The sequence below is a fragment of the Mytilus californianus genome, unplaced genomic scaffold, assembly GCF_021869535.1.
Source record: "Mytilus californianus isolate M0D057914Y unplaced genomic scaffold, xbMytCali1.0.p SCAF_6, whole genome shotgun sequence".
NCBI lineage: Eukaryota > Metazoa > Mollusca > Bivalvia > Mytilida > Mytilidae > Mytilus > Mytilus californianus.
The window spans coordinates 49524472-49538657 of NW_026262712.1; the positions used below are offsets into that span (position 1 = coordinate 49524472).

The following is a 14186-nucleotide window of genomic DNA, read 5'->3' on the forward strand; positions in this document are numbered from 1 at the left end:
TTGATAAAGCTAGTTAGTCTAGCGAAATATTGCGTTTATTTTCATCATTTTGTAAATATTTTAAACATTCTTATATTTACATACTAAATAGTGTGTTAAAATTACATTGTTAGGCAATCTATATATATATATATATATATATATGAGTCTAAAAGATTGTGTAACAATACCGATAAATAGATGGAAAACAAAACACTAAAAAGCGTTGAATATCATCGCACAAAGATGGAAAAACTGAACAGATGATATAAATTATACAATAATTGCAAATATTTCGGCTCAACAAATGGCCTTCCTCAGTGTTAAAAGTTTTAACAATACTGATATATAATGTATAAGGTGTAAACATAGATCAGTAATAATACAGGTAAGTTTTGGTCGATTGATTTTAATCCAAAATCCTGAATATCATAATATAAACATTAGACCGTAAATTTAATTATTTAATTATATATATATATAAACTAAATTATAACAAATTATCAACACAGATATTTTAACTTCTTTTCATATATAATTTCTTGTCCATCGTGTTAACACCATCAGTATAATGAAAAATATGAAATATTCGTATAAGATAAGAATAGTAATAATTATTATTTTCAAACTTATATATTTTCACTTTTAACCGTCATAAGAGCATCATAAGTATGACTATCTTATGACAGCTTTGAATTACATTCTATGACATATCATATATATGATAGTCATAAGATGGTCATAAAATTTGTCCTAAAATGTATTTTATGACATATCTTAGGATACATTAGAAAACCAGGCCCCTGGACTTTTAAAAATCAACAAAATCAAATGTCTACTTATTAAGTTCGTGAAAACATAAGTATTTACTGTACAGCAACCGAATTTGGAATCTAGAAAAAATCTACAGCACATATCTAGGACGTTAACTGACCCAACAGGTGAACTTCATCTTAGTTCAAATGTTTTTTTAAGTGGAGTCTAGTTTCCATTTTCTTCCTTGAGCGTTGTAGTGTTTTGTTCCCCTATTTTTGGTAATTCATGATGTCAAAGAGTGGTGTCGTGTTAAAAGACTTTTAAATTTAATTAAATGTTATTTCTGACCGTTTTACTCTACATAGAAGATCTATTACGAACCCGCCGGAGTTTCACTTAAAAGGGGGACATGTATGTGTTTGTAAGCGTACTTTCATTCCGCCGTGTATTTATTCCGGGTAACTGTTTTTCACTAGAGAATATTGGATGTAAATAGTGTGAAAGCGTTGATCTTGATATCGTTGTTTTGTTTATATTAGACCGGTTTATTGTTTACATAAATAAATAGGTTAAAATTAAAATGATTTTCAAGGAACCAGTTTAATTAATCTGAGTCAATCTAGTAAATAATATTGATGATGAGGGAGGATATTGTTATAACTTAAAATACTTTATCAATGATCAGGACATTGAACTTGATACAAACCAAATTTAAAGAGCAGATTTGTTCTTACATAAAGTTTCAATTACAGAAGCATCCTTTGATATTGACATAGAAGATATGATTTAATATCCAATTCGACCGAAAAGCAAATACATAGAAAAACTTCGGCATTCCAATAAATATAAATATTACAATTACTGACAATTTAAAAGCATATGATTTTATAGTAATTATTTGCATAGAAAAAAAACTATTTTAAGTTCATTCGTTAATAAGCATTACATCCCAGCTCCTTTGTTCTACCAGGGGTGATCTGAGCCGGATCATCCCTACCAGATCACCCCAGCTTGAGTTTCTTTGATTTGCATGCTTTCCTTTGTTTTGAAACATTTTGGCGGGAATGCCTAATCCACAATAAAACTTAGAAATATTTATTGAGAAAAGACACACTTTCAAAATTTATGTAGAAAAAATCCATTGTCTATGCTGGGATTCGAACTCAAGACCTTTGGCATATCAACCCACGACACATATCCCTACACCAGGACGACTCGATACCAACTCTCAGTAATTTAACATATTTAAAGGAAGCAATATATTTTCATAAGTGGGGCGAGTTGGCAGACCTTTATTCAGTAGGATTTTAATCCTTTTCATAAATAAGGCGAGTTGTCAGACTGATTGTCCATTGGGATTGTATCCTTTTTCATAAGTGGGGCGAGTTGGTAAACAAGAGTGGGGCGGTTTTTTAAAAAGTGGCGATTTAGTGTGGACCGATTGGCCAGTGGATCAAGTCGACATCGTTTAAAATTTTAACATCGTGTTCGGGGGTCATACAGGGTATATATTATATAGTAATATATAAAGTGTGTTATAATGGTTGTGTGGCGTTCTTAACTAGATGTTATGAATTGTAAATGGTTTTTCGTCCAATCTAAAACAGCTGGGATGTAAAATAGTTATCCCATTCGGACTTGGTGTGTCAGTGTTAGATCACCCTCTGGCCTGCGGCCATCGGGGTGATCTTACACTGACACACCGCGTCCTCATGGGATAACTATTACTTATTGTGTTATCGTGTGTTCAAAATGAGTACTAATCACTTCATCAATGAATGGATCTAAAGCACTAGTGTAATTAATCCCACCTAGTGCAATCAATCCGGTACAAAATCACTAGTGTAATCATTCCTGATTCAAAAACACTAGTGTGAACATTCCTTGGATGAAAACGCTCCACTTTTTACATAAATCAACTATGCAATTTTCAAATACACTAAAAACTATTAAGTAGATATAAGAAGATGTGGTATGAGTGCCAATGAGACAACTCTCCATCCAAGTCAAAATTTATAAAAGTAAACCATTATAGGTCACGGTACGGTCTTCAACACGGAGCCTTGGCTCACACCGAACAGTAAGCTATAAAAGGCCCCAAAAAATTACTAGTGTAAAACCATTTAAACGGGAAAACCAACGGTCTAATCTATATAAAAAACGAGAAACGAGAAACACTTATGAACCACATCAACAAACGACAACTACTGAACATCAGATTCCTGACTTAGGACAGGTGCAAACAAATGCAGTGGGTTTAAACGTTTTAATGGTACCAAACCTTCACCCTTTTTCTGAAACAATAGTGTAACATCACAACATAGAACGACATACTATAAAATATCAACTGAAATAGCTTAACTCAATCAAAGGACATATTAACACAATTGAACATACACTGAACAAATAAATTTGACCTATGACACAATGTAAATACAAAATAAATAAACTAAGGGAAGAAAAATAAAACTAACATGGTATATCGGTAAGAAATGTTAAACAATTAAAGAAAAACAATATGCTCGAACAAAAATACCATCCATTTGCAATAACTTTAAACACAGATAAATGAAAATAATTTTGTTGTTAGGTATACATTTTATATATATATCACCTTCAAAAAAACCTTTTTCCTTTAGAACCTTATAATGACTGGTGGATGTTTTACACTGGACCCGGATAGAAAACCCTAGTGATTTTTTGTTGGTGGATAAATATCACTGGGAATTTTCTTCCTCTGGATAAAGTAAACTGGCGGAATCAAACCACTGTTACATGTTCACGTGTGGAATTCATTGGTGGCATTATTTTCTTTCAGGTAGATAAGTAGTCATGCCAAGAAATTTCCTCTGTTGCAATTTTGAAAACATCCCATGGAGCAAATCACACGGACGATTAATATTGACCATTTGGTACATGGCCGTGGTCTACGCGACACAAACATGCAGGTCAAAAATTAATTTGTTGAATATTTAACTACTAATGGGTGCCGTAGGAGGTCCACCATGGTTTTGATTGAATGAACTGTTCGTGGCATGACTAGAACGGCGGGTCGTCAGATCTTTTATCTTTTAATTACTAATTATAATTAGATTTTGGTTTTCTGTCAATCTGAAATTCTATAATTTTACATCAATAGTTTTTGAACTACATTTGCATTTGTACAATTACTTTATATCAAGGCTCTTGTATTGTCCGATGCAAACAACCGTTTTGTTCTGTGCTGTATACTGGTAAACATTTAGGGTTAATATGTACCACCAGGGTTACTTCCATGCACATTGATGAAGCAACCAGATAACAGCATCACAGTACCTGCATTTTAATAAATATGGAACATGTTTAATTTTTTAACATCGGCCCAGGCATAATGCAGTTGACACTAAATACTAGTATTACTTTGTTCATTGCATAAGTCGCACTAAAAAGTGGATGTCTTTCAGCTCGTCAAATGACAGTTTACTGGTTATTACAGGCCACACATAGACTTGAGTTACTGCGAGTCTTACCCGATAACACAGGAGATGCTACCAATAATACCCATCAGCACAGGACTTACTGCTAGTTATACAAAATAAAACATGAGATATTGCTAGTCATACTCATTAACACTTGATTTACTGCTAGCCATACCCAATAATACATGAGTAGCTGCTGGTCACACAAAAACATATGGGTAAGGGACTGGTCATTTTCTTTTATTGGGGGCGGATGGGAGGAAACAGTGGAATTTCTCTGAATTTTTTCATGTCCCCACCTTGAGGAAGGAAAATTCCCCATTTCCATTCTTAATTTTATGCATACCATTTCTATTTATATTACAATGTATAATCGTTCAATAAAATATTGCATCAATAGTGGATCTAGAGCTTAAAGTGATTGAACTTTATTTGGGTATATATAGAAAAGAAATGAGGAGATATGATATAATTGCCAATGAGACAGCTACATGTACCCGATAGAATTAACATTAAGTGGTAGTGAGCAATTATAGACCACCGTACGACCTTCAACAGAGTTATAATGAAGTGGTAGTAAGCAAATATAGGCCACTGTATTGTTCCATTATATGCACATATTGATAGCTTAATCAATATTTCATTGGATGAGACTATTTCAAGTCATATTACCCTCTAAAAATATGGACTTCCTCGTGCGACGTTATGCGCGGTTAATGTACATAACGTTTTGAACGTTGTTTTGTTTTAAATAGCGATATTAAAGTCATTACCATGTTCAAAATTATTTCAGACGTGAAACAAAATGACTAAATAATTAACTTTTGATTGGTACTGTTTATCAATGTTTATGTCAAGTTAAGTTATAAAAACAAGGTGATAAGATTTAAAAATGTATGAAAACTAATATCAGTAAACAAAGTATAGGCAGTTTTCCAAAGAGATCATCACTCCCTCCCCTACCCCTATCAAATGTTCGTCCCCTTACTATACTAATTAAAATATATTTCGCATCCACAATAATTGCATATTATAAAACAATATCTATTGATTTGATATACAGGCAAAATCAAACAGTCTTGATTTCATTTTCTTTAGAGAGATAATTGCATTGAAAGCTTGTTACATTGATAATTAAAAGAAAAAACTTTGCACCATATTGACCTAAATAATGTTAAAACAAACCATGAACAAGCAAAATCTTAAGCACTTCTCATTTACCAATTTTCAGTGTTTTCCACTTAGACCTTAATATGATCTGGGATTAATACATCTATTGGTCCCTGGAATGATACAAGTTTTTGAACTCGACCAAGTTTCTATAGTTAGCATGATGGTCTGTTCTTTGTCACTATGGACTAATCAATGATATACATTAGTCCCAGTTTTCAAGGAGACTATAGAATAAAAACATTGTGTTCAGTGTGTTTGAATAAACGATTTTGAAAATCTATACAGGTTAAACATTAAAAAATATATAAAGAATAAAATTATAAAAATTTAATATCTGTTAAAGATTTACTATTTTCTTAAACAAATTGATGAACATTCAATGCATTAAAACCTAAGGTCCTTCATCCTGTGAAATCTATATGTCATCCTAGGATATGTCCTAAGATATGTCATCCTAGGATATGTCCTAAGATATGTCATCCTATGATATGTCCTAAGATATGTCATCCTAGGATATGTCCTAAGATATGTCATATAGGATATGTCCTAAGATATGTCATCCTAGGATATGTCCTAAGATATGTCATATATAGGATATGTCCTAAGATATGTCTTAGGACATTATTTAGGATGGTCTTAGGACGTGTCTGAGACATGTCTTAGGATGTAAAACAAAGCTATCTTAGGACAGTCCTATAACTACGATTGTCCTAGAACCATCCTAACACAATTATTTAATTGATAAAAATATGTAGAGATTTAAATGAAATATATTTAATGTATTTCAGTAATTGTATTTATGTAAATGGCGGGAGCATATCATATGAAAAAAAAAATTAACGCAAAATAAAGTTTTAACGTAATACTAATAGATACATTATTATATACTTTTAAAAATGATAAATAAATTTCAAATAACAACCAAGCTAAATTGTCACAAAACTTTAGAGGCTATTATCGTGCTGCATTTAAGCTATATAAACTAGATTTGTCCTTACATTGAAGAATATTTTGTTTGATTCAATATAATAGTTTAATATTTGTATTAATATTTCTTATTATTGAATTTTATACTTTATGTTGATATATGTATATAATGCAGGACCTTATTGTAAACTAGTCTTTAGATTAAACATGTTTCCTGTTAAAATAAAGACAATTATTATTATTATTATTATGAAATTCTGCTTGCCGAAGTAAATAAGCATAGGGGAATTTTATTAAGCAAGCTATTAAATGTGGCGACGAATAATATTAAGAAGAAGACATGGGATAGTATAGTATCTACACAAATTATTCAAATACTGGCCGAAGGCCATAAGTGTTGTTTTTATTTCGACATCGGCCATCGTAACTTTTAGGAATATCCTAAGACCATTCTAAGTAATTATGTATACATCCTAACTTTAGGGTCAAATTTGAGATATATCTTATCTTAGGAGACTTTCGTTAGCCTGACTTGACTTAGGCATGTCCTAAGACCGTCCTAAGACCATCATAAGAAACGTCCAAGTTCTACGACAGCTTCGTTGACACGGCCCCTGGGGCAATGTCAATGAAAGTATCCTAGGATATGTCCTAAGATATGTCTTAGGACATTATTTAGGATGGTCTTAGGACGTGTCTGAGACATGTCTTAGGATGTAAAACAAAGCTATCTTAGGACAGTCCTAACTATGATCGTCCTAGGATCATCCTAACACATTTATTTAATTAATAAAAATATGTAGAGAATTAAGTGAAATATATTTTAATGTATTTCAGTATATATGTAAAGGGCGGATGGTTACATATTTTATGGGGAAAAAATAACGCAAAATAATGTTTTTACGTAATACTAATTAGATACATTATTATATACTATTAAAAATGATAAATAAATTTCATGCAACAACTAAACTAAATTGTCACAAAATGCTATTAGCGTGCTGCAATTTAAGCTATATAAACTAGATTTGTCCACTCGATTTCATCACATGTATTAAATCAGCCTTAGGAAGAAAAGAAGTCCACGTTTTTCTGAAACCGAAATTCAAATGATTTCCACATTTCAATTATTGTTGTACAATTTGGTCAGGTCCAAAATGTTTCTAATACTGATAGAATTTTTAAGCTTAAAAAAGGGCAGTATTATTAGTATTTTTGTTATTGAATTTTATACTGTATGTTGTTATATATGTATATAATGAAGGACCTTATTGTAAACTTGTCTTTGGACTAAATATGTTACCCTGTTGAATTAAAAAAAAAATATTATTAATATAAATTCTGCTTGCCGAAGTAAATAAGCATAGGGGAATTTTATTCAGCAAGCTATCAAATGTGGCGACGAATAATATTAAGGAGAAGACATGGTATAGTTACTACTCAGAGATAAATTCTCCACATACTGACTGAAGGCCATATTTGTTGCTTTTATTTCGATTTAAGACATCGTAACTTTTAGGACTATCCTAAGACACCTATTAACATATCCTAACTTTAGGACCAAATTTAGGACACTTTCGTTAACCTGACTTAGGACTAAGACGTGTCCTAAGATCATCCTAAGACACGTCCTAGTCATTAGACAGCTTCGTTGACACGGCTCCTGGTCTGTTCATTGTCATCTGAGACTCATAAGTGATATATAATGACCCCAGTTAAACGTATTATGATATTAATAATGAAAGAATAAGACTTACCTCATATAAGAAACTTTTTAACCACAAAGATATTACGCCTTTGTTAAAAATCGCACTGTCAGTTCAGTGGTATGTCAAAATAACTTCTGCTTCTGCTTCTCGAATATGACCTTCCGATTTAGAGTTATCACCGGGTTTGCACTTATATGGATGAGCAACACGACGGGTGCAACATGTGGAGCAGGATCTGCTTACCCTTTTGGAGCACCTGGGATCACCCCCGGTTTCAGGTGGGATTCGCGTCGCTCAGTCTTGTTTTCTGTTTTGAGTTTCTATAGACTTGTTTGTTGTTTTTTTTTTTTTCGTTTTTCGTTTTTTGCCATGGCACTGTCAACTCGTTTTCTACTTATGAGTTTAACTATCCCTTTGAAGTCTTTCCCTCTCTGCTGCCAGATAAAGTCCACAATCAACGAACTGATTATACTGCCATGGATTTGGTGCGCATACTGACCTATCCCCTTCCTCCAAAAAAGTATTTGAATTTAATTCATCTTTGTCACTGAGGCTTTGAAAGCCGGGACTCGACTGACGGTGCTGATATAGGAGGCTGGAGGAAGATCGTTCCAACCCCGGATGGTTCTTGGGAAGAATGATTTTTTTCGGTAATCGTAACTGGAAACATTCTTCGTGCATAGTTTAGGTGGTATTAGACGATATAAACAAATAAGCCCAAGTACTAAGCTTTGGGGGCATTCCAGATTCTACATTAATATGAGATGAGCTTCCACAACATCTGCTCGAGTCCAATAAGACAAAAAGCTAGCGAACCGCTTATTGACCATTCCTTGGATACCATAGTGTTCCAGTTTATGTATGAGGAAAATGTGACTGACCTTATCAAAAGATTTCAAAAAATCCATTATGAGTATTCGTATATGTGTTTTACTTATATTGTTGGTGATATCAATTATATATATATGATTGACAAATTGTTAATGGTATTATCCAACCAAAACGGTTCGAAATTGAATCTTAACCACAGCGTCTTGCAGATGTTCTTGAAAGAGGGAGAGTCTGGTAGTGAGGATGAGAACGAGGACAATAAGTATGAGGATATCTTGTAGTCTCTTTATGCAATTGATACAAGTGATAGTGGAACATATCATTGAGATGGTGCATAGTATATTATATATATATCTACGGCAAAATTACACAGAATCACCATCAAATTAAATATTTGTGATGTTAGTTGCTCAAATAGATTTTTGTCCAATTGTGTATAAGACAGGGAGAGTATTTTTAAACATATGATGATTGGTCTATAGAAAAATATCTATAATTGGTATTCAGTCAAAAGCTAATACATTGACCTATTTAATGAGACCAAAATATTTGGTGTAAATACAATTTATCAAAGACCAAAACGAAAATATTAACGAACTTTAAGCATTTAGGATGGAAAATCTGAAAATCCGAAATTTCACACAACAACAATGCGTACCAATAAGTATATTGGACATAACAACAGCATAATAAGACCAAAAGGGTTTAGGTTTATAATTTGTGATGTTTATTAATAAAATATCATAGATTTTTGCCCATATTTGTCTGGGATAGTATTTTTAACGTAAGATGACTAATCTATAGAAAAATATCAATATTGAGTGTTTTATTGAAAGTTTATACAGCCAATTTGAGGACGAAATTATATCGTGTGACCGACAAAGTCATCTATCAAAACCGAAACGAACATTAAGACGAATTCTAAGCAAAACTGAAAAATCTGAAAATCCAAAATTGTCCATTTTTACGAGATTTTGACTAGAAAATTAGAAAAAAAGCAGCTAGATGATGTAAACTATGCCCATTATATATATCTACAATCTCATTTATACTAAAGTAATGGTCAGTTTAATGATTTAAAGTGTAAATTTCTCAAATGTCATGTTCAAATCTAGAGAGGGGGTAGGGGTGATATTTTCAATTTTTGTCGGATTTGTCCAGTGAATTTCAAATATTAAAACTCACGTAGTTATAAGTTAGTTAATGCATTAGTCCTGGTGATCTCGCCAGCGGATTTCATTTAAAAAGAGTCGTTTTCATTATAGAAAGTAAAGAAGAGTGAACCTGGAAAAATCTAAGAACCTAAAATTTCCCATTTTTCACAAATTTTGATTACAAAAATTATTCAAACAGGTATTCTTTTTGATTGTTTACACCAAAATTTCGAATAAGAAAAGTTGCTATTGCCATACAGAGCATTTAAATGAAACCCACAAACAATATTTTACATTTTTTTTAATTTATAAATTTCAAATTTTTAAAGGGTAGGGCTACAATTTTCAACACTAACACTTAACTACTGACTGTCTGTGGTATAAACGGTATTCATTTGATAGCTTAGACCTTCGGCTATTTATATATGTCATGAGATGATTCATGACTCCTTTCTGTTGGAGTTAAAAGCTTTAAAAAGATAGGAGTTACGTTGAACGAAAAAGCATCTAAAATCCTAAATGGTTCTTGAAATACCCCTATATCTCCAGTTGATCCCAATATTTCGCTTGTTAATGCGTAATAATGACAAATATATATATAGATAATGATCATTTTATTAAAATGTCACATATTGATCTTACAAGTAAATATACATGTTCAAAACACAAAACAGACAAAACAAAGATCAATACCCGTCCTATCTAATAGACTTGCGAGACACTTAATTTACAATAAAATACATTAAAAATATATATGATTTATAAATTATTTACAAGCACTTATTTAATAACGGCATAAAATATTCCACATCTGGCAAAAGTAAAAATCTTTATATTAAATGTCAATATATATATATACGACCTAAATAAAAACTTAGTTAACATGGATGCTGGGGGAGGGACGGGTGCAACGTCACGTGAAGCCTACCTAGCCCTCGGACTAATACGGTTATTTGATTTGGAGAGGACGACTAACTGTTACCAACTGGGAATTGAACTCTTGTAACATATATTTTGGAATAATCCAATACATTTTTTTTAGAACAAAAACAGTTTGGCAATCATACCACATCTCCTTATTTTTACATAGCTTGCCTTCTTTTACTTTTCATTATGTTCTAGTTCTTGTTGACAACCGTGGAAACATTTTACACCCAGTGAACGCTGATGAGACTTACCTCGATATTATCAGGTATAAGCTGAACTAGATATTGACATTATTGTCATTGGAAGGTCACATGTTATTGGTAAATCCAAGCATGGAAAGTCCTAAGTGATAGTTGGGTTTATATGAGAATAAAACATGATACAGAAATAAAAGGGCATTTAAAGAGAACACATTACAGCAGAATGCATTGAGTGTGTAGGTAAAGGTATAATCTTTGGTTAGCTTGCTTGTTAGCTGAACCGTGAAGTCATTATTATGTTAGGTATACTACCCTTCTTTCGGAATAGTCTAGTCCGACAGACAGATAGATTGGTTATCTGTCGGACTAGTCTACTCTTAAAGGAGGGTAGTTTACCTAACATAATAATGACTTCACGGCTCAGCTAGCAAGCAAGCTAACCAAAGACATTGCCGCCGCTTTACCTACACACTCGATGCATTCTGCTGTAAACAGTATATCTTCATCACCGAAAATTCGTTCAAACATAGAACCGAACTTGAAATCACTGGTAATTATGGAACCTAAAGATGAAATCAGTATTCACTGGAACGAAGACGTTCAAACATTTGTAATAATTCTGAAAAGAACAAGTAGCAAATAAAAAAATATTTTCAAGACATCTCTGATATTCTGAGACTTCCAGTCCCGAGGCTTACTGCTTCAGAAGTCTGCCTGACAATTCAAAAGCAGTAATCAGCACATCATGACAAAGATAGTTGGTGACAGTTTCAGATACAATTTACTTAAACTCTTATCTAAAATCACATTAAATATAACTCATTTTGTATTTTGCTTTGCTTATGTTTCCCCTTCGTTTCAGATATAATATGATTTGTGTTTTGAAAAAAAAATGTTCAAATTGGTGTACTGATTTTACATACATTTTGATTGTACCTGTTTAATTATTTGTTTGTTATAAGTTAACAAAAAGCTAGGCCAATAAACCAACTTGTCGAATAAAGAACTGCTGGTATATTTAAAAGGATCTATTCAGAAGTTAGTAAAATGGCTATGTCACTGAGAAAAATTGCATGGGGATATCGTTATAGGCGTATAAACATGACTGTTAAAAGTCCTATAATTCGGGAACGGCAAACCAGAAAATTTTCAAAATCAAAAGCGAGTCTAAATTCATTAATTCCAACAACAGTGTAAAGTATACTAGAGCTAATGCGTGACATGTAAAAATTGCATTTTATTTATCTGATGATCAAAGTACCTTAACTTTCGGAAAATTTTCAAAATCGAGTGTTATCTTACTTTTATCAGTTCTAACAGCCATGTAAAGTTTCCGGTACATCGTTCCAAGCATACTCAAGTTATGGTACAACATGTGAAATGGACAGTGAGTGTTGAGGGGCCTGATGGGGGGGGGGGGAGTCTCATCACGATTCACGAGTTGAAGTTTTTTGTCAATCACGATTCACAGAAAATAAATTTCCATGATCACGGATCACGAAAATATAAAAAAAAAAATCTGTAGAAAAACGGATCACGATAGAGAAAATGCGCCGATCACGAAGAACGAAAATAACCCATAAGGCCCCTCAGTGTTGTCACGGAATAGAAGTTCCTTCATAATATAAAGTTCCAAATAGAAACAATATTCTGGAATATTATTTCCACTGGAATAACTATTACAGTAAATGTTCCTAACGGAATAAATGGCATAGAAGATTTGTTCCAACAGGAACAGATATTATGACATTGTTTATAACAAAGTTTCCAGTGGAACTTCTGTTAGGCGGAACAAATATACGTTGACAGTGTTACTCGAGAACGACAAACCCGTGAGAACATTTTCGAAATCGAAAAGGATGTTCCTTTTAACAATAAGTAAGTGTGCGATATGTGAAAATTGCATTAAATCTGGCTGTTAAAGAACAACAGCATCGACAAATTTGAGAGCCGTTTTACAATGATTTACAAATTGAGTTGACAACCTGCATTACTTCTAGATTTAATCATTCAAAATCCATCGCATCAGCTCTGCTGCTTTTTTTTAAAATGACCAATTATTATGGCATCATATATGGTAGTCTCAGATCATATGCACACAAAAACAAGTACACGCGTAAATTTTATTGTTCAAAGCTAAGAGCAAATATCGGCTAATTGAACAATAAGTTTTCGTTTCTTTCATGTGACAGCACTGTGATGAAATATAAAGTGCAAACAGATACTAACTGTCTAATCGTATGAAACTACTTTCTGACGGTGTCTTTTGATGTTGTTGCGAAAAGAAAAATTCATATTTCCGTCTTTAAATTTGTTTTAATTAATACAAGGATTTGTATAGTGATATATAGTGATATACAAACTCCTTGATTAATATAATTAATAATGTTATCAAAAATTTGGAGGCTCAGGCAACATCCTCCTCTCCCTCTATGTAGTTTACGGGCATGGCTAATAGTTAGTCAGGGGAAACAAATTTAACCAAAATTACTTTATAATAACAAAAATCATTAGTTTGCTATATTCTGATTAAGTAATTTCCCCCGCAAACTAGTATAGTATTCAAAGGAAGATAACTCTCAACTGGAAAAGTAAAAAAAAAACACGTGCAGTTCAGTCCCTTAGTGCATCCACAATATATACCTTGCATTACGGGGTAGCCTTGCATCTGGTTATATAAACGATAATTTTATGCATTTTTCATCGTACAATAAAACACAAGCAATCGTTTATTATATTCCGAACAATGTGAAGCCTACTTTCGGGAAGACAGATGATGAATATTAATGAGACAGTCCCGCCACCTGGTGTCTATATGAAGTGTATTGTTGAAAAACACAGCTGCCGACAATGAAAGAAGAATATATTTTCTGCGATAATGGTTTTATATACCTGGGTTGTAATATATGACGATCATATATTAACATAGTATGTACTTTTAATTGTTTTTATTTAACGCAGTGGCTTGTAAACGAGATTTTCTGCATTTATGGAAATTTTGTCAGGGGAGGTCACTCTAATTTACTTTTGTGACAATTTTTTTAACTTCATTTCCTCAATGTATTCGTCAAT

The 14186-nt window shown here is 32.6% G+C and overlaps 1 protein-coding gene across 2 annotated transcripts in view; it reads left to right on the plus strand.

Annotated features, from left to right (window-relative positions):
• The first annotated feature begins 13916 nt into the window (after positions 1 to 13916).
• The window catches only part of LOC127706775 (liprin-beta-1-like), a 187263-nt gene continuing 186993 nt past the window's right edge, over positions 13917 to 14186 (plus strand). For both annotated transcript variants that reach the window (XR_007984563.1, XM_052211450.1), the window contains exon 1: positions 13917 to 14042. The gene's annotated coding sequence lies outside the window, so the exon portion shown is untranslated. The remainder of the gene's footprint in view (positions 14043 to 14186) is intronic.